Source organism: Trachurus japonicus, unplaced genomic scaffold (assembly GCF_045865225.1).
Source record: "Trachurus japonicus isolate A0001 unplaced genomic scaffold, Traja_1.0 AP030568.1".
In the NCBI taxonomy this organism is placed as follows: domain Eukaryota; kingdom Metazoa; phylum Chordata; class Actinopteri; order Carangiformes; family Carangidae; genus Trachurus; species Trachurus japonicus.
Genome location: NW_028220701.1, coordinates 2,902 through 24,845, shown reverse-complemented (window position 1 = coordinate 24,845; position 21,944 = coordinate 2,902). Strand labels below are relative to the sequence as shown.

The 21,944-nt window shown below is 38.1% G+C and overlaps 1 pseudogene across 1 annotated transcript; it reads right to left on the bottom strand.

Moving 5' to 3' along the window:
- Positions 1-1,297: 1,297 nt before the first annotated feature.
- Positions 1,298-20,066, bottom strand: LOC146960222 (uncharacterized; annotated as a pseudogene). Its single transcript, XR_015035493.1, has 10 exons — positions 19,646-20,066; positions 19,307-19,567; positions 18,600-18,757; positions 13,561-13,927; positions 13,221-13,481; positions 12,119-12,400; positions 2,719-3,042; positions 2,354-2,614; positions 1,817-2,103; positions 1,298-1,334 (listed from the first exon to the last, which is right to left on the bottom strand). The product of XR_015035493.1 is annotated as an uncharacterized LOC146960222 (transcript).
- Between the last annotated feature and the right edge of the window lie 1,878 nt (positions 20,067-21,944).

Genomic DNA, 21,944 nt, shown 5'->3' with positions numbered 1-21,944 from the left:
GGAATAAATTGAAAGGCGATAGGGAGCGAATGCAGTTTATTTCATTAAGACTGTCTTTAGAAGGTACAGAGCACACACGTGGTTACATATAGGTCTACATATCATAAGATTTGATTACTGTACAACTGCTGGTTAAAGAAAGAGAGAAAAAAGAAAGAGAGGAAACTGGACCGTTTGTGGTAGGAAACCACAGCTTCCTGCAGCAAGGAGAACAGATTGTGGAGTGTGTGCCAGCCAGTGCCAACAACAGAATCCTTTCCAATTCAGTCAGGGAGCACAGGATTCAAAACAGATGTTCAAATGTTCAAAATGTTCAATTAAAAAAACAACAATGATTGATAGCTGCACACTTGAAGGTAAACAATTCTAACTCTACTAAACCAACAAAACAAATTAAAAAAACACAAATCAACAGGCAGCAACATTTACCGTAGCAGAAGGTGGGCTAATGTAGCTATTCTTGACAGCGATGGGAAGTGAAACCTGGACGCCACCATGCAGCATTATAAGGGTTCAACCTAACCCTTTAAAAATGTATTTTCTTTCTTTTTTTTTAATACAAAAACGGGTTGTGTAGCACATAGTTTTCATATTGCATTCAATTGTTCTTGTTAATAATGAGCATGTTGTGTTTAAAGTCTTCTGCACTGGAGAATTTAAACATTTGAAATGTTGTAAAATTTATACAGAACTTGTGAACAAGACCAGTTTGTCAGAGGTCTTAATTTTATTTGAAAATAACAAATAATCAAACTCTTAAATTGTGCAGTGCATCGTGATCATATCATATCATATGGTCGCACTTTGTTGAATCAGCTTTTCTTGAATCGTAGTGCATCGTGATTGAGTTGTGAATCTTATAAAATCACACAGAGGCTTTGTGATCACTGTGTTTTTCTTTACAATGAAGAAAAAATAAATAGGGATTATCTTATCACATCGGTGCTGCATATTTATCTTATTAAATGCATCGGATTGTGGACAGTGTTATCAAGATAGGTTAGGTATTGTATCGGCGTCACACCAGAGATGCCCAACCCTGGGGACAGATAATATTTCACTACAGTGAGCAGTTTCTGACATTAACTAATACAGTCCAGTTCGACCCTGCAAAACAAACAACAAAAAATCAACACCAGAAACATATAAAGGTAAAATCAGAATAATCCCTATTTATTTTTTCTTCATTGTAAAGAAAAACACAGTGATCACAAAGCCTCTGTGTGATTTTATATTTTATCCTCATTTCATTATGAGAGTTTCTTGTTAATCGTGCATTTTGTGAAGATTTACTCACCTTTGACTTTCATCACAGCTTGAGATACTTGGTTGACCTGAAACAGACAGACACAAACATAAAGAAAATCAAATATGTAACAAACATTTTTTCTGTTTAAAGAAATAAAGAATAATTGCAGACTGCACAGTAATTTACCTTTTTTCTTTTTAGAGTGCCATACCAGCCAACAGCTGACAGCTACTACTGCTACACTCAAAACAGCTGCAACCACCAAACCTATAATGACTCCAACTCTGGTTGAATTCCCTAAAATAAAAACAGGTTTTAATGTTTGCAGGTCATACAGGTATAACACATGATAACAGTTCATGCTCATAAAGAATATTTGTAGTGAGGGCCCCAAGACTCTGGATCAATCAGGTTGGTGGAGTGATCTCCTGTAAGTCTCTTCTTTTATCTGAGAGTTGGATCAATTTGATTGATTCAATTTCAGGTCTGTGTTTGTTACTTTGTAACTTAGATTTTAAAAAGTGCTCCATATATTAAGATTATTATAAAGACCTAACAGTTCCTCACCTATCCTGAGGACAGTGTTGGTTATCAGCGTCTCCTCAGCATCTCTCAGTTCACAGGTGTATGTTCCCTCATGATGTGAAGATAAGTCCTGTAGCATGAGGCTGCCTGACTCTGACACAAACCCGTCACCTCTTCCCTCCACTCCTCTGAGACTGTGTAGAGGACGTCAGCTCTGGTCTGAGTCAGGATCACCTGACTCTGGTTGAATCTCCATATGAGGCCAGAGAAGTTGGTGTTTGAGGTGGAGCAGAGGAGTGTTGCTTCATGATAGGAAACACTGTTAGAAGCTGAAACAAATAAACATAAAATATTTTTCAAGACAAAAAAACCAAACCTAGTACACTTTGGTTCAGCATAGCAGTGATAAAGAAAAATAAATAATGTAATCTGTTCTGATGAATCTCGACTTCCAGAAAGTGACGTCACAATTTCCTTAAGTGGGAGTCAATTTATGTTGATAATGTAGAAATGTAAAATAGAATGAAATGAGTTAAGATTTCTATTTCAGTACTTGGTTGGAAGTATTTTGTCACTGACCTGTCTTTAACAAAGTGACTCTCCTCCAGTGACTGCGAGTGCTGATGTTGCAGCTGTAGATCAGATCAGTATCTGAACGTATCAGAGAACCACTGATGTTGTAGAGCAGCTGTTCAGTCTCCTGGACTTTAGTCTGGTTCTTGAAGGCCTCATTGGATGGAGGACTGGTGGACCAGGTGAGTTCAGGCTCAGGGTAGATCCCCTCTGAGCTGCAGGTGATGATGTCTCCAACCTGCTGGAGGTCGACTTCAACCACTGGAGCTGAGGAAAAAGGCTTAAAGCCTTTTAAAGTCGCTTTTCACTTGAATTTTTTTTTTATAAATGTACAAATGAATGGTTTTCTGTATTTACTGTGTTCCTCATACCGCCCACTTTCAGGTTGATGAATGTCTCCTTGTTTCCTCTGATGGTGCTGGTAAAGCATCTGTATCTCCCCTGGTCCTGAACCTTCACCCCTGTCAGCTGCAGTGAGGCGTTTCCTCTGGAGATCTGGTCCTGGAACAGTGATGTTCTGCCTCTGAAGCTCTGGTCCTGGAGTCCCAGCTGGTCTTGGTTGTGGTAGGAGTGGACATAAAGGTCTCCAGCTGTCATCTGATTCCAGTGGACGACCACATCCTTGCCGCCCTGGAAGCTGCACGGTAAGATGCAGCTCTCCATGAAAACACAGGACACCTCAGAGTCTGTAACATGTCAGGTAAAGAGTTACATGTTAAAGTTCAATGCAGCAACATATGAGTCAGATCATCCTCCACCACCAGGACCTTCACATTTCTAGTGAACAGTGTACAGTAGCATTTCTCTCTGCACTCTGAGGGGTGCAGTGGGGCCCCTTACTTGTGCACTACCCACTGTCCTGTCTGTCCCTCACTTCCCACTTGACCCACCATGGTGAAGCACTGACCTCTCTGGCTCTCAGGAAACTCTTCCCACCATGTTAAGAATGCTATATCCTCTGTCATCCTTAGTAGAGCAGGTATGACATTACGTATGGCTAATTTGCATACATACCAACACCTGATCTAAACATTGGGTATAGTAGGTGAAAAAAGGTCGTTGTATCAGCCTCCTTGTTAACATATTGCAGTTAAAAAACTTAATATTAAGGTCTGAATGGAACCCATTTAGGCTATCAGGTGTTGTATGTATGCAAATTAGCCATACGTAATTGGATTGTGCACTGTTTGCTCATACCTGCTCTACTAAGGATGTGGCTATCTTGAAAAATTGCAGTCATCTTGAAATTTAAAGTGATTTCTTGTCAGCTGACCGATGGAGTCAACTCATTCCAATTTTCATGCTGGTACCACCACAGCACCTTTATATAGACATGTGCCGTCAAAACAGTGGAATTAATGCAAATTTATGCAAATTTGCTCATGTTAACAAAGAATTTCAAAAAACATGTAATACATTTTTTGTTTGTCTTAATGTAAGTAATCAACTCAGTTATTTTCATGGAGATATCTAAAGGTTAAAAAATGTACCCTATTCACATGAGAAAAATAATTAATAGGCGTATGAATGGGCTATATTTGGGTCTTTTTCGAAACTTTTCCCTAATGGGATTCTTCAGGGCTTTTTTTCCCTCACTCAGGACATGTTGAGGATACAAAATCAGTTGAGTTTGCTTCTGTTGCAATTTGTTCAACGTTGACCCCTTTTTTGGCCTAAAATTACTGGATTATTATTGGCCCATTTTATCTGCGGTAAAGAAGTTCCCTAATAATTATGCACACCTTGAAATAGGGTGTTGATCATGTTTAGCCATGCCCTCCCTCATTACACAAATACACATGACCCCATGAAGCTTAAATCCAACAAACATTCACGTTTATAGCTTGGAGTTGGAAAATAGCCTATGTGCTGTATAAAAATGATGATACGGTCAAAATACTTCCTTGCCTGATAAGTATGCATGCAGTGTATACTGGAAAGCCCAGTTTTACTGCCAGCATACTGGTCCAGGTGCAAAACCTGGTTTTTATTACCCAACGATCATTTGACTGTGGAGATAAAATCCTCTTTGGACAAGAACCCAGATCATATATAGCTGTACTGCTTGTGGAAAATCCTGATTTTATGACAACCTATATTTTTTAACATAGTGCTGAACTGAAAATGTGGTCTGCCTCTGATAGTAAACTTCACTGTTACAGCATTATTATTATAAACACTTCACTTGCCTCCTCTTGCAGCAGTCAGCAACAACAGGACGGAAATTTCCAGTGAACAAAGGACCCAGCTGACCATGGTCATCTTCTGTTTGTCCTCTGAACTGCATCACTGATCAAGAAGGAGTTAGGGAGCACACCTAAAATATTAGACAAAAAATAATCATAAGAAATAGTATGCACTACAATACATGTGCAATTTGTAAATCAATTTTCAGAGTTTTGCTTGAAAAATCCGTAGCAGGAAGCCTCCAAAGTTGCCACTCTCTAAGACCAAACTGCAGCTCAGTACAAAATTAACTCAAATTGTTTTATTACTGTTACTGCAACAGTTAATCAATAAACTCATTCTGTCACTCTTACAAGATAATCTGACTACTGGAAAAACAGTCAGGCTTCCCTGTACAGACAGAACAAAAGATTCAGCTCTTCTAGTATAATAACCAAGATGTGTTTCTTTTAATGAGTAGAGTTAGATTTTCTTCTTTTGTTTTGAAAAAAAGAAGAAAATAATAATCATAAAATAGTACTGTATTGATCTGGGAGGCATGATGAGTTTAGGCTACTGTATCATTTCAGGTTTCAATGCATCAAAGACGCATGGGCGCAAACATATAGGTAATTAAATGTTTTATAGGGCCTCATTATGCAGTATTGAAACGGCCCCCAGATGCCTAAGGCCGCCACTGGATCTATGACTTTATAAATGTCGGAGTTGTGGTGGTTATGCACTGTTGCTTTTAGAGCACATGGACTTTGTTCAAACTTGTTGGCTAATAAACTCTCTCCAGTTTTCTCTCACTCAAATACCTGCAGTAAACCTGTGAACTTGTAACACCTAAAAACTATGTTGTAATAATCATCATAAAGATTTTAACAGTAGATTATAAACTCAAAGTATCAAATAGAAACAAAGAAAAACTTACATGTGATTTATAGTCCAAAAAGCATGTGATTTTATAGTCCAAGACGCCATGCACGAGGACAAAGACTAAAAAAAAGAAAGAAAAAAGACAGTGAGAAAGAGACCAATCAGGAGTCAGTTTTCTGTGTCATGTGACAGTTATCATTATTTATTTTTTTTAAATCTGTAATTTGAAGACTTGTTCACAGTTGCTTGACTTGTTTTACAGCCTTGGCCTCAATGTGTTAGTCAGCTCTAAAATCCTTCACACAATATTATGTTAAATAAAGACACTGCAATTTTTGGAGAAAATAATAACTGAAAAAACTGGGACACTGGGATTGTGAAGGTGAAATATGATGGTTATTACAGATTTATAAGTGACTTGCTTCTCTCATAAACAGAGCAAGCAGTCTCTTGTTTATTTATGATTGTAAATACATATGAATTTTAAATGATGATGATCTTTTCTATCAGAGTAGTGAGAGTCAGGACAATGTTCATTAGATAAATCACATAAAAAATGAAAAATAACAAAACAACTGCTTCATAGTTATCTTTAATATACTAGACAGTTCCAGAGTTTATTCAAGGGTATGTTTGGTGAGTGTGAAAACACCTGTTGACATATTCACAACATCATAGCAGAGATAAAAACCCAATTTCTTGTAAGAGCCCTATAGTTGCTCCTGGAGTTTCTCTCTGTAGAGATCATGTTGGTAGTGCGAATGCAGCCTGATGCTGCAGTGACTGGTGATAAACACCTTACTCACCTCCTTCACATGAATTGACAGAATACTCCAAACAACAAACAAAACTTTACTTACATGAAATTATTTTCTTGAAATTGTACAATGCAGCTGATGTATTTCCTTTTAATTTACATTCAATATAGAAGGTTTTTACACATAATATTAAGTTGAACATTTCACAAAAAGGCTTTATGCACAGCTCCACTACTTCCTGAACTTAAATAAGCTCCTTTATTTCCTGTCTTACATTATTGGACAAACTGATTAATCTAGGTGTCTGAGTAGTCACAATGGTCAGATACAACCTGTCTGTTGCTGAAAAACACATTGTCTAACAACTCTGAGAAGAAAGATTACACTGGAACACATTTTTGCTTACTGCCAACAACTTCTGCAGGTGTAAACCTGATTTGTATCAGCCAGTCATTGAACTGTGAAGATAAAAAAAATCCTGTTTAAAAAAGTTCCCATGGCATATAGCTGGGCTGCCTGTGGAAAATCCTGATTGTATGGAAAACCTTTATTTTTATCGTGTGAGCACAATACAAAACTAATTTCTATTGTTGTATTACTGTTACTGTGACAGTAAACTCATCTGAAAAATAATCAGCTATAAATCTGATAATCAGTTGTCTAAAGGTTTAATTCTGTCTCTCTCAGGATAATCTGACTCTAGGTAAACCAATCCACACTGTGGCTTCTTGGTCAGACCAAGATTCAGTTCTTCTGGGTTAATATATGTTTTTAGAGAGAGTCTGAATTGTTTTCTTATGACAGGAGAAGTAAATATTAAACATCAAATACTGTATTGCTCTATAACTCTGTAACGTTGGAAACACTACTGCAGTGGTTAAGCACAGTTAGTTACCTTAAGAGAATGCTGGTTCTTTGTTCAAACTTGCTGTAATAAACTTTCTCCAGTCACCTCCCACACAAATGCCTGTAGTAAACCTGCATGTAACACCTCAAAACTGTCTATAACAGTGGAACATAACAGTAAAGTCTAAGCTCAAAGTATCAAACAAAACAAACTTGTCATCTAGTCCAGGAAGCAGTTGCATGGCCATGAGGGTTGGACAAAGACTATTAATATAAACACACACACACACACACACACACACACACACACACACACACACACACACACACACACACACACAGTGAATAAAGCAGGAAGTGAAGTGAATCTAGACCAATCAGTAGTCAGGTTTCTGTGTAATATGACTTCTTAAAAAGAAACAGAAAAGAAATTCACAGCTGTCTGACGTCTTTACAATGCAATACATGTCGAATCAAGATGCTATTTGGAGAAAACAATAACTGAAAAAAGGGAAGGTTGGGACAAGGTGAAATGTGATGGTTATTACAGAGTTGTTGGTACTTTCATAATGTTCTGCTTCTCTCATAAACACAGCAAACAGTGTGTCTCTTGTTCATTTATGTTTGTCGATGTATGTGGATATCATAAATTAATTTCAGACAGATTTTTGATGAAAATACATGTTGATATTTCATTTCATTTTTGATTTATTCCATTCATGGTATACATTCTACACATGGTTGCACATATTTACATAATGTAGCCTACACATTGTCACCATCATGAAAAGGAGCAGGATGAAGAAAACGTATAGTACCTGCCCCTCTCTGTTGTTATAATTACATTGGCTTACTTCAACACCAATATTAAACTCTATTTCAAGATATTAAAGATGATGAAGCATAGTAGTGACAAGAAAACAAACAAAATAGCAGTGGACACCACTCGTCTATCTATCTTTTCTTTTTTCCCCTTCTTTTTTCTTTTTTTTTTTTTTTTTTTTTTATTTTTTTACTTCTCTTTCCCTCTTTTTTTGTAGACACTTATCTTTTCTTATTTAAACATTTTCTTAAACTGAGACATACTTTGTACAACTTTTCAATTCCTTGCTTTGTGAATGCCATAGTTTTACACCTGCAACAGAAATACACATTTGTTTTAAGCTTAACCTTGTAAATGTATGTTTAAAATCAAGCTTCAGTCTGTTGTCCTTTCCTCCATTTGAACAAGTTTTGTAAATGTTCTGGTAATGATCTGTTCTTTGCTTTAAACATTATTTTTAAGGTCTGAAATTCTATTATATCGGCCATTTTCAACAAACCAGTGCAGAAATAAAAAATCTATTTGAGGGTTCTCTATTGCCTGCCTTGTGAATAACTCTTACTGCTCTGCAGAAACAGAGGGGCGATGTTACTTACATAAGTATTGCCCCACACTTCCACGCAGTAATTACTGTAAGATATGGCAAGATAAATGTACAGTACAGAATTCTTAGTGTGTTAGTGTCCAAGACAACCTTATTCAAAATAAAAAAGACTCTTCGCCACCTTGGCTTTTACATATGCTATGTGGTTTTTCCATGTCAACTTGTCCTCCAGGATAACACCCAAAAACCTAAATACAGACACTCTTTCAATATAAAAGTACAATTTCATCCTTTTTTTGATTTGTACAAACCATCAGTTTTTTTCAAATTTAACAAAAGCTTATTTTCATCAAACGATCTCTTAACCCTCTGAACATATTGTTTTCTGTTTTGTAAATAACTACTTAACCAGTACAAGGCAATTCCTCTCACACCATAATTATGTGATTTAGAAATTAAAATTTCATGGTTTATCGTATCGAACGCCTTTTTTAAATCAATAAAAACCCCAACTGTATATTTTTTGTTATCAAATGCTGTTGTTATTTCTTCCGTTATTTTCATTAGTGCCATTGCTGTAGATCGGTTGGTTCGAAACCCATACTGACTCTCACTCAGCAAGTGATTCTTTTCAAGAAACATGTCTTCTGTACAAACAGTTTTTCAAGCACTTTAGAAAATTGTGAGATTATTGACACTGGTCTATAGTTGTTAAATTCATGTTTGTCATCCGACTTAAATAAAGGAATAACCTTTGCCGTTTTCATCCTCTCTGGAAAAACACCTGCACTAAAAGAGAAATTAAATATATAACTTCAAGGTTTAATTATACAATCAATAGTTTTTTTCACTATACACATGTCTATCCCATCACTGTCTGTTGATGTCTTACTCTTTGTTTTGGTTATGATAGATATTATGTCATTCTCACTCACCCCACCTAGGTACATTGACTGTAACACCTTGCTTCCCATTTTTTCTTTACTCTCAAATTGTTGCTTTTGTGATGAAATAGTGTTAGCTAGATTTGGCCCAATATTTACAAAATAAGACTTAAATTCATTGGCAACTTGATTCATGTCTTTAATTTCTCGTTTCTCATTAATAAAATAATTTGGCATAACTGTTGGAACTGTTTTATTTCTCATTACCTCATTCAGGATCCTCCATGATCCTTTCAAGTTATCTTTATTTTCTTTTAGTATTTTATTATAATACTCCCTTTTGGGCATGCCTCATTATTGTTGTTAACTTATTTTATACCTCTTATACTTCTTTTCCGCATCATGTGTTCTAAATTTAATAAAATCTCTATATATTTTTCTTTTTGCAAGCATTTTGTAAGCCCTTTGTAATCCAAGGTTTTTTGTTATTGCTACCTTTGTGCTTAAGTTGAATTATTGGACAATGTGATATGAAACATTAAAAAAAAAAAAAGAATTATATGCATCATGTATTAACCTCATTCCATTCCTCTTTTAGTAAATCATTTCTAAGCTTGAGTATTGCTTCCTCAGATCTTACCCTTGCATATCTGTAACAGTTTTCCTTTACCTTAGGCTACTCTTCATGTGACAATCATATACTGTAAGTGATCGCTGATGTTATTTATTACTAACCCACAACTGATGTTATTCTCAGTGACATTCAAAAATATATTGTCAATCAGAGTAGCACTAGACGATGTAATTCTGCTAGGCTTAGTGATTAGGGGGTGGAAACCTCTAGTGTGTCCAAAAAATCTGATGTTGCTTTATGTTTTGCTGCACAGAGTAGATCAATGTCAAATCTCCGCAGATCATATAGGTCTTGTTTTCACTTACCCTACTTATTATCTCTTCTAAGCTATCTACAAACGTTTCTACATTTGACCCTGGAGTTCTATATACACAAGTAACCACAATTCTTCGCGATCGGCCCTCAAAATCTTCTGCTGCTTTATATTGCTCGTCGGAATATAGAGATTATTGGAGCTCGGCCAATATTTTGTAATTGTTTGTTCTCAATTACAATTGTTTGTTGTGAATTGTTGTCACATTCACATGTAGGCTACATAATAGTAAAGTGTGGACATACAATATACTCAGTGCCACAATATGATATTTTCCATTATTCAAGAGAATACAATTCAAAACTGATTTTTATTCAAGTAAAAAACAACAAATACAAATGATTATTAGCTGCACACAAAAAGGTTAAAAGAAAGAAAGAAAGAAAGAAAGAAAGAAAGAAAGAAAGAAAGAAAGAGAAAGAGAAAGAGAAAGAGAAAGAGAAAGAGAAAGAGAAAGAGAAAGAAAGAAAGAAAACTAAATCTGTACAACAAAACAAAATACAAAAACCACACAACAAACCATGCAATGAACTCAAAGCACCAGCAACATTTACTGTAGCAGCAGGAGCAGGTGCACTCACTGCAGTGTTGCTATTATAGTTACAGTATTCTTGACGATAATGGGCAGTGAAAACTGGATTCCACCATGCAGCATTACAGTGTTAAATAGAAACAGGAACTAATCCAGTCTCATTTCCATGAGTTAGAAAAAAAAATGTAGTGTTGGTTAAGTGCTAGTTTAGCTGCCAATTTATAAACTGGTCCATTTCAGTTTTTTATTTTATTTCCATTTTAGATGAAATTACACATTTAAGACCATTGTTTTCTGAGAGAGTGGAAGACAAAGTTAGTCTCTGTTCAACATTCTATTAACGCTTCAGTCTCCAGTGTAGAGGTTTGTTCTTCTTGAGCTTGTTTCCATCATGAGTGTCTCCGTGTCCACAGTCATTTAACATAGTCACAGCTACAGTAAGGACAGTGCAATGTGAGCAGATCTGTCATTTTCCTCAAACAGAGGGGACAGATAATATTGCTTACATTAAGTCATAAGTTCCACTTCTCTGCAAACAGAACAAAATGAAATTCAGCCTCATTTAAAGATATAAAGGTAAAATTAAGTTAATTCCTTCAGCGTAAAGAAAAACACAGTAATTTTATGTGATTTTATATTTTATCCTCATTTCATCAGGAGAGTTTCTTGTTATTGTGCATTTCGTCGAGATTTACTCACCTTTGAATTTCAGCAATTCTTGAGAGATTGTTTTGTTGGCCTGAAATAGGTTTGAAGTAAAATAACAACAACAAACAAGAAATGAATAAAAATAAATGAATAAATGAAACTGAACAGGAATTTACCTTTCTTTTTAGAGTACAGCCACAGGACAGCTCCTATCAAAACTGCTACAATCAAAACTGCTCCAACCGCCGAACCGATAACAGCTGCACCACTGGATGAATTATCTAAAATAGTAAAGGATTGTTTTGGTAGGTCATACAGGTGTTACAGATAAAAACACATGCTGATAAAGATCTCTGCAGTCAGGGCTCCAAGACTCAATAGGAATCAGGTTGGTGGAAATTGTTATCTCCTGTAAGTCTTTTCATACTTTTATCTGAGAGGGGGGTTAGGGTTGGATCAGTTTTATTTATTCTATTAGTTACTTTGTAACTTAGATTTTGAAAAGTGCTCCAACATTTCCGGGGCGGTGCGTGGCGCAGTGGTTAGAGGGGCCACCCCATGTAGAGGCTACAGTCCTCAAGGCGTCCCCGGTTCGAGTCCCGCGTCGGGCAGACCTTTCCTGCATGTCATTCCCCCTCTCTCTGCCTCCCCCTTTCCTGTCTATCTCACTGTGCTATCAAATAAAGGCAAAAAAGCCAAAAAATATACTTAAAAAAAAACAACAAAAAAACAGTTCCTCACCTATCCTGAGGACAGTGTTGGTTATCAGCGTCTCCTCAGCATCTCTCAGTTCACAGGTGTATGTTCCCTCATGATGTGAAGATAAGTCCTGTAGCATGAGGCTGCCTGACTCTGACACACCCTTCACCTGCTGCCTCCACTCCTCTGAGACTGTGTAGAGGACGTCAGCTCTGGTCTGAGTCACGATCATCTGACTCTGGTTGAATCTCCATATGAGGCCAGAGAAGTTGGTGTTTGAGGTGGAGCAGGGGATTGTAGCTTCAGCGTGTGAACTCTGAGAAGCTGAAATGATAACACAGAAACACACAAACATGAAAATGTAAAATTTTTATTCCAGATTCTAATAAAAAAAAAAATCACACCTGGCAAAGTTTGGTTGTTAAAGCAGAAGTAAGCGATCCGGTCGTTTTGGTTAACTTCTTGTCAGCAGATGGAGTTATCAGGCCCCTCCCTCGTCCCTACGTCACCACATTCACGCACATCCCTTGGCTGCACACACAGAGAGGACCGCCCCTTCATGCCGTTCTCTCTCCTCATTGGATAAAGGTTGTAGGATACAAGGAAAGTTTTCTCCTCGGCTTAGAGCAGAGCAGAGTGACTGACAGACCCGTGTTTCAGACCAAACACTCTATATAAGTGATTGCTGTCGGAAGATATAACTATTAAGACTTATATTGACACAAACATTCCGCTTACTTCTGCTTTAATGTTTAGAGAAAAAAAAGTAGTTTGTTTTGATGAATCTGGATTTGGGCATGGACTCACTGACATCATACTTTCTTATTTAAACATTAAATTATAAAAATATTAAAATTACACAAAAAAAACATAAGCATTAACCATCCGCTCTCTATAAAAGGACTCTTATTATAGAGGGTTGGCAAATCAATGATTTCCAAAATGCCAAAAGCTCCAGTAAGGACTGCTGTAACCCAAAGAAGTTGTTAAATCCACTTCAGCCCCACATTTTGTTATTTGCTTATAGCGATGTTATTTCACAAAAGTCCAATGTGAGCATCAAAAAAGTGGTTGCCTGAGGGCAACACCATAGTGGGTTAATCAAATCGTGCATTAAAAGTCACTTCAAATTTACATCACTGACCTGGTTTTAACAAAGTGACTCTCCTCCAGTGACTGCGAGTGCTGATGTTGCAGCTGTAGATCAGATCAGTATCTGAACGTATCAGAGAACCACTGATGTTGTAGAGCAGCTGTTCAGTCTCCTGGACTTTAGTTTGGTTCTTGAAGGCCACATTGGATGGAGGACTGGTGGACCAGGTGAGTTCAGGCTCAGGGTAGATCCCCTCTGAGCTGCAGGTGATGTTGTCTCCAACCTGCTGGAGGTCGACTTTAACCACTGGAGCTGAGAAAAAATATTTTATTAATGCACCAATAACATCAGAAATGAATGGTTTTCTACATTTACTGTGTGTTTCTCATACCGTCCACTTTCAGGTTGATGAATGACTCCTTGTTTCCTCTGATGGTGCTGGTGAAGCACTTGTATCTCCCCTGGTCCTGAACCTTCACCCCTGTCAGCTGCAGTGAGGCGTTTCCTCTGGAGATCTGGTCCTGGAACAGTGATGTTCTGCCTCTGAAGCTCTGGTCCTGGAGTCCCAGCTGGTCTTGGTTGTGGTAGTAGGAGTGGACATGAAGGTTTCCAGCTGTCACCTGAATCCAGTGGACGACCACATCAGTGCCGCCCTGGAAGCTGCATGATAAGATGCAGCTCTCCATTAAAACATAGGACACCTCAGTATCTGTAACAGGTAAAGAGTTACATGTTAACCTTATCCTATCAAACATTACCTTGGGTGTCGTGAAAGGCACCAAAAAAATGTTATTCTGCAAAACCTCTGCAGCTGCAAAACAGTTCTCTGGTATCATCAGTCAACTTTCATTGAACTGTGGGTATAAATTCCCGTTTGCCACTGGAGTGAGCAACATGAACAAGACTGGACTAACCTGTAACATTGTTGGACCATCTGTGTAACATCCTGATTATGACTGTGAGAATATTTAATGTGTTTAATGTTGAACTGAACATGTGATCAGATATTAAACTTCACTGTTACAACATTATTGTTATAAACGCTTCACTTGCCTCCTCTTGCAGGACTCAACAACAACAACAGGACGGAGATTTCCAGTGAACAAAGGACCCAGCTGACCCTGGTCATCTTCTATATCCTCTGAACTGCATCACTGTCCAAGCAGGAGTTAGGAGAAAACCTAAAATTATTAGACAAAAAAAAGTCTGCATTAAAGACAGTATCCACTTTCAATAGCATGCACAGTTCATCCATCATTATTCATCGTTTTATTACTGTTACTGTAGAAATAAATCTCCAATAAATCTGATAATGTCATGGCCAAACACTATCTTGACTTCCATAATAATAACCCCTCTACTTTGCAAGCTTTTGGCATAATTCACATTCCATCCTCCATCCGCAAAGGTGACAGACAAAGAAAACTAAATCAAAGGGAAACGTTTTGGATCCATAAACTGCAGGCTACAAAACATCCAGGCTTGAATGAAGACTTAGACTTCTCTGTTTTTCTGTGAGCTCTGCTTGTCCATTGGATTGCTCCTGGTATGATTTAGTCCAGGATTGTATTTAATGTATTTTGTGTTGTATTGATTGTTGTATCCTATCCATTATCTATCTATTTTTGGTATTATTTTGCACCCTTTATGCATTTGAAATATATGCTGACCATGTTTTTCTTTATTCAGCCTTGTTACCTGTGGGGTGGGTTATGGCCAAACCTGTTGGCTGCTGACCACACCCACTCTGGGTCACAGCAACCGAGTGGCAGCTTGTCATTGGTTAAACACCAAGACAAAAGACCTAGGTGTATCTGAAATATCTGTTTGACTCTCTGATGAAGGCTTGATGCCGAAACAAGTCATAGTCATTTTAAACATGTCATTGTGACAATACCAGATTAATTAAAGGCATTTTTACTAACTCAAGAGAGTGTCCGTGAGTTTTTCTGTGTTTTCCACATCCCTTGGATCCCTCTCCAAAGCGCACCGCTCTATATTTGAGAAAAAGAGGTCCATGTAGCCGCTCTGCTTTGAACATTTTGTAAATCTGATAATCAGTTGTCTAAGATTGTAGAGCATTTAATTATGTCACTCTTACAGGATAATCTGACTCCAGCTAAAACAGTCAACACAGTTCAGACAGAAGAACAAAGATTAAACTCTTCTAGAAAATTAACAGATGTTTTTCTTTAAATGAGGGGAGCTTGAATTGCTTTGTTCTGACAAGAGAAGACAATAATAAACATAATATAAGATACTGTATTGATCTATAACTCTATAACTTTGGAAAAACTGTAGTTGCAGTGGTCATGCACTGTTGCCTTTGCAGCACGATGGTTCTTTGTTCAAACCTGCTGTAATAAACTTTCTCCCACACAAATACCTGTAGTAAACCTGTGAACATGTAACACCTCAAAACTGCATAGAGAAGAAATTCGTAAACACCATACTGTATTGGTGTATAACTCTTGTGGAAATAGAACAGGTGCTGCTGCAGAGGCTACACATGTTGCCCCAGGACAATGGTTCTCTGTTCAGACCTGCCGCCTGTGATAAACTTCTTCACTTTTGTCCAATTAAAAAAAGAAAAACCCTTAGTAAACCTATGAACATGTAAAACCTCAAAACTGTCCATAAATGTGTAGTAACAAACATCTTGAGGTTTTTAGCAGTAGAGTGTAAGCTTCAAGTATCAAACAAAGCAAACTTACATAGTCCAAGAAGCAGTCACATAGCCGTGTACATGAGGACAAAGAGATAGGCCTACGATTACAAATGTATTGTGAACACCCACCTGCCCCACCCCCTAACCTGGAAAAAGGGCGGGAAACTCCGTCCAATCAGAATGTCATATGACTCTTATCAACTCAGTCATATAACTTGTTTTACAACTTTGATCAAAAAAAAAAAAAAAAGTTTTACAACTTGATCCCCAGTGTGTTGTGGGCATAGACTGTATAGGTTGTGCGTTGTTGATCCCCCTACTGTAAAATACATGTGGAATCCTGGTGGAATCAAGATGCTATCATAGCCTACTTGGAGAAAACAATACCTGGAAGAAATGGGAATACTGGGATTGTGAAGGTGAAATGCGATGTAATTACAGATTTGTTGGTGTTTGTTTTGTTTTTAACTTTCTGCTTCTCTCATAAACACAGTATATGATAAATTCCAGTAATCCATGAACTCCAGAAAAATTACTCATCAGCCACACACTGCATAGTGTATCCCTGGTTTATGACAGGATGACAAACAGGAAACAGTAATTCCTCACTCTGTCTCCACCACTTTCTCACCTGGCAAAAACTATATACAAAACAACTTGACACAGACAGAGAGCAGGCTTTGTCCTGATGTATGCTGCTGTAATAGACATAGGATGCAGTTTCCCTGCAGACATTTAAAAACAGTCAGCAGCTTTTGGATTAATCTTTCATCTTGTCTTGTCGCTTATTTTTAGTATACATTTAAGGTTTTTTGTGCTGGTAGCATGTGAAAGAACCTAAACAAAGATGTTTTGAGACCTGCAGTACTATTTAGAACCACAGTGGCTCTGGAGTTGCTCTTTGTAAACATACTGTTATGTATTAGATCATGGTGGTAGTGAGGATGTAAAAAAAAAAAAAACTGAAGAAAAAAAACCTGAAGAACACCAGAGTCTCAACAGGTGCTGTTTATTGGGTCAGTAAGTTTGCAAAACAATAACACAGTTTTTCTGATAACTTTGTGCTGTGTACAGTATAGAAGGCATCTTGAATTCTCTAATTATCAGGGTCTTGACCTCTATGGTCTTGACCATAGACTGTAACATTACAGCGGTGCCACCTAGTGGTACACAGTAGCAATAACTTAATTAAGAAGAACAGTCGTCACTAAAGGTAAAGGTGAAAATGTACATACTGGTATCAGGAGTCTGAAAGTGACAGAATCAACTAATTCTGTCCTGCTAAAGGCAAAGAACATGTTTTTAACTGATTGATAGCAGGTGATGATTATGATGTGATCATATGGTTCGGTTAGTGTGCTAAACAAAACTTTAAGCTTTGTTTTGTTTCATAGAAATCAAATATTTACATAACATAGAAAGTGTATATACTTCATATTACATGAAACATTTCACAAATTGCACAAATCATTCATCACAGCCCTCTCTGGCTTCCAGCTTGAGTGAACAGGCCCAGACATCTACATAAAGCAAAGTTCAGTGTGTATTGAGGTAGTTTCAGGTCCACACAGACTCTGTCTCTGAGGCCTCGGTCAGGAGGAAGACCAAGGAGATGTGTTAACCAGCAGCTTTAAACGGATAGTTCAACATCCTGGCCCATTGCCATAATCCCTATCAGTAGGTTTGTTACTTTTATTTGTTGGTGGGAGCTATTTTTCGAACGGCCGCGAGCTGCTCAGACCTACGCTATGGAGACTGAAATGGGATTTCTTGTTTCCCTCATCAAACTCATCAAATACACAATCCAACAACTCCAAAACGCTCTCGTGGACAAGTTGTGACCTGCACATTCACCACGCTATGAGATAATAGCGGAACGTTGCAAGACAGAGTTGTTTCTGAGGTAAATACAGAGACTGCTTGCCGGAAAACTACCCCTGATAGGAACGCGCATCAGCAGTTTTGCATGAATTTACCTCTAAAACAACTCTGTCTCGTAATGTTCCATTATTATCTCATAGTGTGGTGAATGTACAGGTCACAACTTTTCCACCTGAGTGTTTTGGAGTTTTTGGATTGTGTATTTGATGAGTCTGATGAGAGATATAGCTACAGTGTATCAGCACGATGTGACCAGTCTGCAGTTAACTGAAGTAGAGTGGTGACCATCAGGATAGCAGCTTTCTGAAGAGACATTGATTTCTTTTGATCCATTCACCTGCAAAGGAAATGAGATCAAGTTTAACATGTTCATACAGATCATTAACTTGATGTTCATTATATTTCATTCTTGTTGTGTTTTGTTGAATTGAACAAACAAGATATGAAAAAATACGAAGAGAAACTTTTTTTTCCTTTCACAGTGTAGTAGGCTACCAGGATAATTACTACTATTGCTCCTGCTGCCATGTCACTGAAAGTGTAAAAATATTTTTTTAAATTACCTCTTTTGATAGCAGACAGATACAGCTGCTACAACAGAAACAGCTACAACCACGAGAATTATAATGGCTCCAACACTGGTTGAATTATCTGAAATGAAAAGGTATACTTCTTACTTTTATCAGAGAAAGTTGTACTGTATTTATTATCAACTGTTATTATCAAGATGCAACAGTTCCTCACACTAGTCCTGAGGACAGTTTTGGTTAGTCCAGCGTCGCCTCAAGCAATCTCTCAAGTTCACAGGTGTATGTTTCCCTCATGATGTGAAGATAAGTTCCCTGTAGCATGAGGCTGCCTGACTCTGACACACCCTTCACCTGCTGCCTCCACTCCTCTGAGACTGTGTAGAGGACGTCAGCTCTGGTCTGAGTCAGGATCATCTGACTGTGGTTGAATCTCCAGGTGAGACCAGAGAAGTTGGTGTTTGAGGTGGAGCAGGAGATTGTTGCTTCAGTGTGTGATGTATTGATAGAGTCTGAAATGTGACAAAAAAATGAAAAAGATAAAGAAAAAAACTCCCAGGTGATAAATAGTAAAACAAAAGTACCCAAAGATGCAGTGTAACCAAGTACATTACTGTTGTCAAGTTATTCAGAGTTCACCTACCTACCAAGAGCACGTAGGAGTCAACTCATTTCAACTTAGTCCTTTCTTTTATTTGACTTTTGTTTTATTGTTGAAACAAAAGCAGGTTGATAACCTCAAAGAGAGAAGAAACAGAAATCAGTTTCGTAATCAGCTCTCTGTCTTAGCAAATTAAATACATTCAGAACCATGTCATCAAACAAATCAACTCAATCCCACAATATCATATCTTGAAAGAAAATAAATGGGAAAGTGACCAAATACCCATATACCAATGTTTCTGTGCTGCAGGTGCTCAACTAAGGTTAATCACCCTGGTGCTTCTCATTCTCTCTCTCTGAAAAGACACTCGGACCCACTACTGCCGCCTGGTACATACAGTATCTCACACACGATATAAACATTTCTCACCCTGAAAAAACCCTCTTAAACCACTGACCTGTCTTTGACACAGTGACTCTCCTCCAGTGACTGCGAGTGCTGATGTTGCAGCTGTAGATCAGATCAGTATCTGAATGTATCAGAGAACCACTGATGTTGTAGAGCAGCTGTTCAGTCTCCTGGACTTTAGTTTGGTTCTTGAAGGCCACATTGGATGGAGGACTGGTGGACCAGGTGAGTTCAGGCTCAGGGTAGATCCCCTCTGAGCTGCAGGTGATGATGTCTCCAACCTGCTGGAGGTCGACTTCAACCACTGGAGCTGAAATGAATGTTATGAACTTGTTTTATAAAATGCACACAAATGAATGGTTTTCTGTATTTACTGTGTTCCTCATACCGTCAACATTCAGGTTGATGAATGTCTCCTTGTTTCCTCTGATAGTGCTGGTGAAGCACTTGTAACTCCCCTGGTCCTGAACCTTCACCCCTGTCAGCTGCAGTGAGGCGTTTCCTCTGGAGATCTGGTCCTGGAACAGTGATGTTCTGCCTCTGAAGCTCTGGTCCTGGAGTCCCAGCTGGTCTTGGTTGTGGTAGTAGGAGTGGACACAAAGGTGTCCAGCTGTCACCTCCATCCAGTGGATGACCACATCCTTGCCGCCCTGGAAGCTGCACGGTAAGATGCAGCTCTCCATGAAAACACAGGACACCTCAGTATCTGAAACATGTCAGGTAAAGAGTTACAAAATTAAGTTCAATGTAGGAACAGATGAGTTAAAACATATAATCTCATCTCTGTCTGCCACTTGAGTGAGGGACATGAACAAGACTGAATTACAACCTGTAACTCACGGCTCGACCATGAGTAGAAAATCCTAATTTGTGTCGGTGACGACCTTTATTATCATCGTGTATAGTGTTGAATTGAACATGTGGTCTGACCCTGATATTACTCTTAACTGCTATTGCATATTGTTATGTCTGCTACTGGAGTGAGAGACATGAACAAGACTGAACTAGAATCTGTAACATATTGTTGGACCATCTGTATAAAATCCTGATTATGACTGTGAGAATCTTTAATGTGTATAATGTTGAACTGAACATGTGATCAGATATTACTGTAACCTTCACTGTTACAATATTATTGTTATAAACACTTCACTTGCCTCCTCCTGCAGCAGTCAACAACAACAGGATGAAGATTTCCAGTGAATAAAGGACCCAGCTGACCCTGGGCATCTCCTGCTTGTCCTCTGAACTGCATCACTGTCCAAGGACGATTTAGGGAACCTGCTTTATGGAAGACACACAAAAAAACCAGGCGCTTTAAAAAATCTGCAGTTTGTAAATCAAAATGTGGAGTTTTGCTGAAAAGATTCAGAGCTGAGGCTTCCAAAGCTGCTTCTATTGTTTGTAAAACAATCTCTAGTTATGATCATTACAGTAGTTGTCCCCCCAATTTCCATGACCCGTCTCCGCTCCGTTCCGAATCCGTTGCGCAAGCCGCAGCAATTCGTTCCCATTCAAGTCAATAACAGCATTTCTTTTCTGGCGGTCCGGCAGAAATATGCAACAGGTCTATTTTTGCCGGATCGTGGAGTCGTGGCGAATTAAACCACGTGGAGATTGCGCCACACAGAAGTCAAACACACGGAGTAAAATATCATGATTGTAAATCATCTGTCAACATTTTAGCTGGCCTCGTGCTTAACAATGAAGTAGGCTACTATCTGCCCAGAAAAGACTCACAGACGGGACAGCTGCTGTTGTCTTTGACCTTTTACCATGTACTGCATGAAACTGCAATAATATCCATGAAAACAAGTTTTTAATGCAGCCATACAAACAGAATCATGCTCACAATGACTGCAGGTAGCCTACGTAAGTACAGACAACATTAACCTATCCTAAACTCCTCCTTGTAGTTATTTTGTATGGATTTACTAATATGATTTTACTTTTATTTGTTTTATTATCTATTTTAGACTAGGTCTCTGTTATAGCTATGCTTGTTTTTGATGTGATATAGCTACACTACTGCAATAATTGGTCAGTTTGAAATATCAAAGGTGGTGTGAATTACGTTAAAATATAAGATTATGTTTAGGCTCTGTCAAAAAAAAAAAAATGTCAGTGCCCTAGACCTACAGTCTGGCACAAAAAACACAAATGCGTGGTTTTACTTGGATGGGATTATATTTAGACATTTTTGTAACAGAAGTTCATTCTTCATAAGCAAGCCCATGTGGAGATACTGACCACTTGTGTAAACAGAAAAACTCAGTTATTTATAAATTTAAAGTAAATATAATATTATAAATTTTAATATTTATTTTTATGATTTTTTTATAAAAAATATTATATTATATCTATATAATGATTTCTTTGAGGATTACTCCTACTTGAATATTTTGAAAGGACCAGAAGTATTTCTGGAACTGGACGATATTAAGTCGTGGAGACATTTCTACAAAATATGAAAAAAATATGGACAGTCTCACATTTCATAAACATGTGCTCTGTCGGGGCGTCGAGTGGCAGGCGAGAAGCAGGCGCCCCACGTGGAGGCTGCGGTCCTCGGTGCAGGCGACCCCGGTTCGAGTCCCGCGTCGGGCAGCACTTTCCTGCATGTCATTCCCCCTCTCTCTGTATCCCCGTTTCCTGTCTCTCTCAACTGTCCTACCAATAAAGTCATA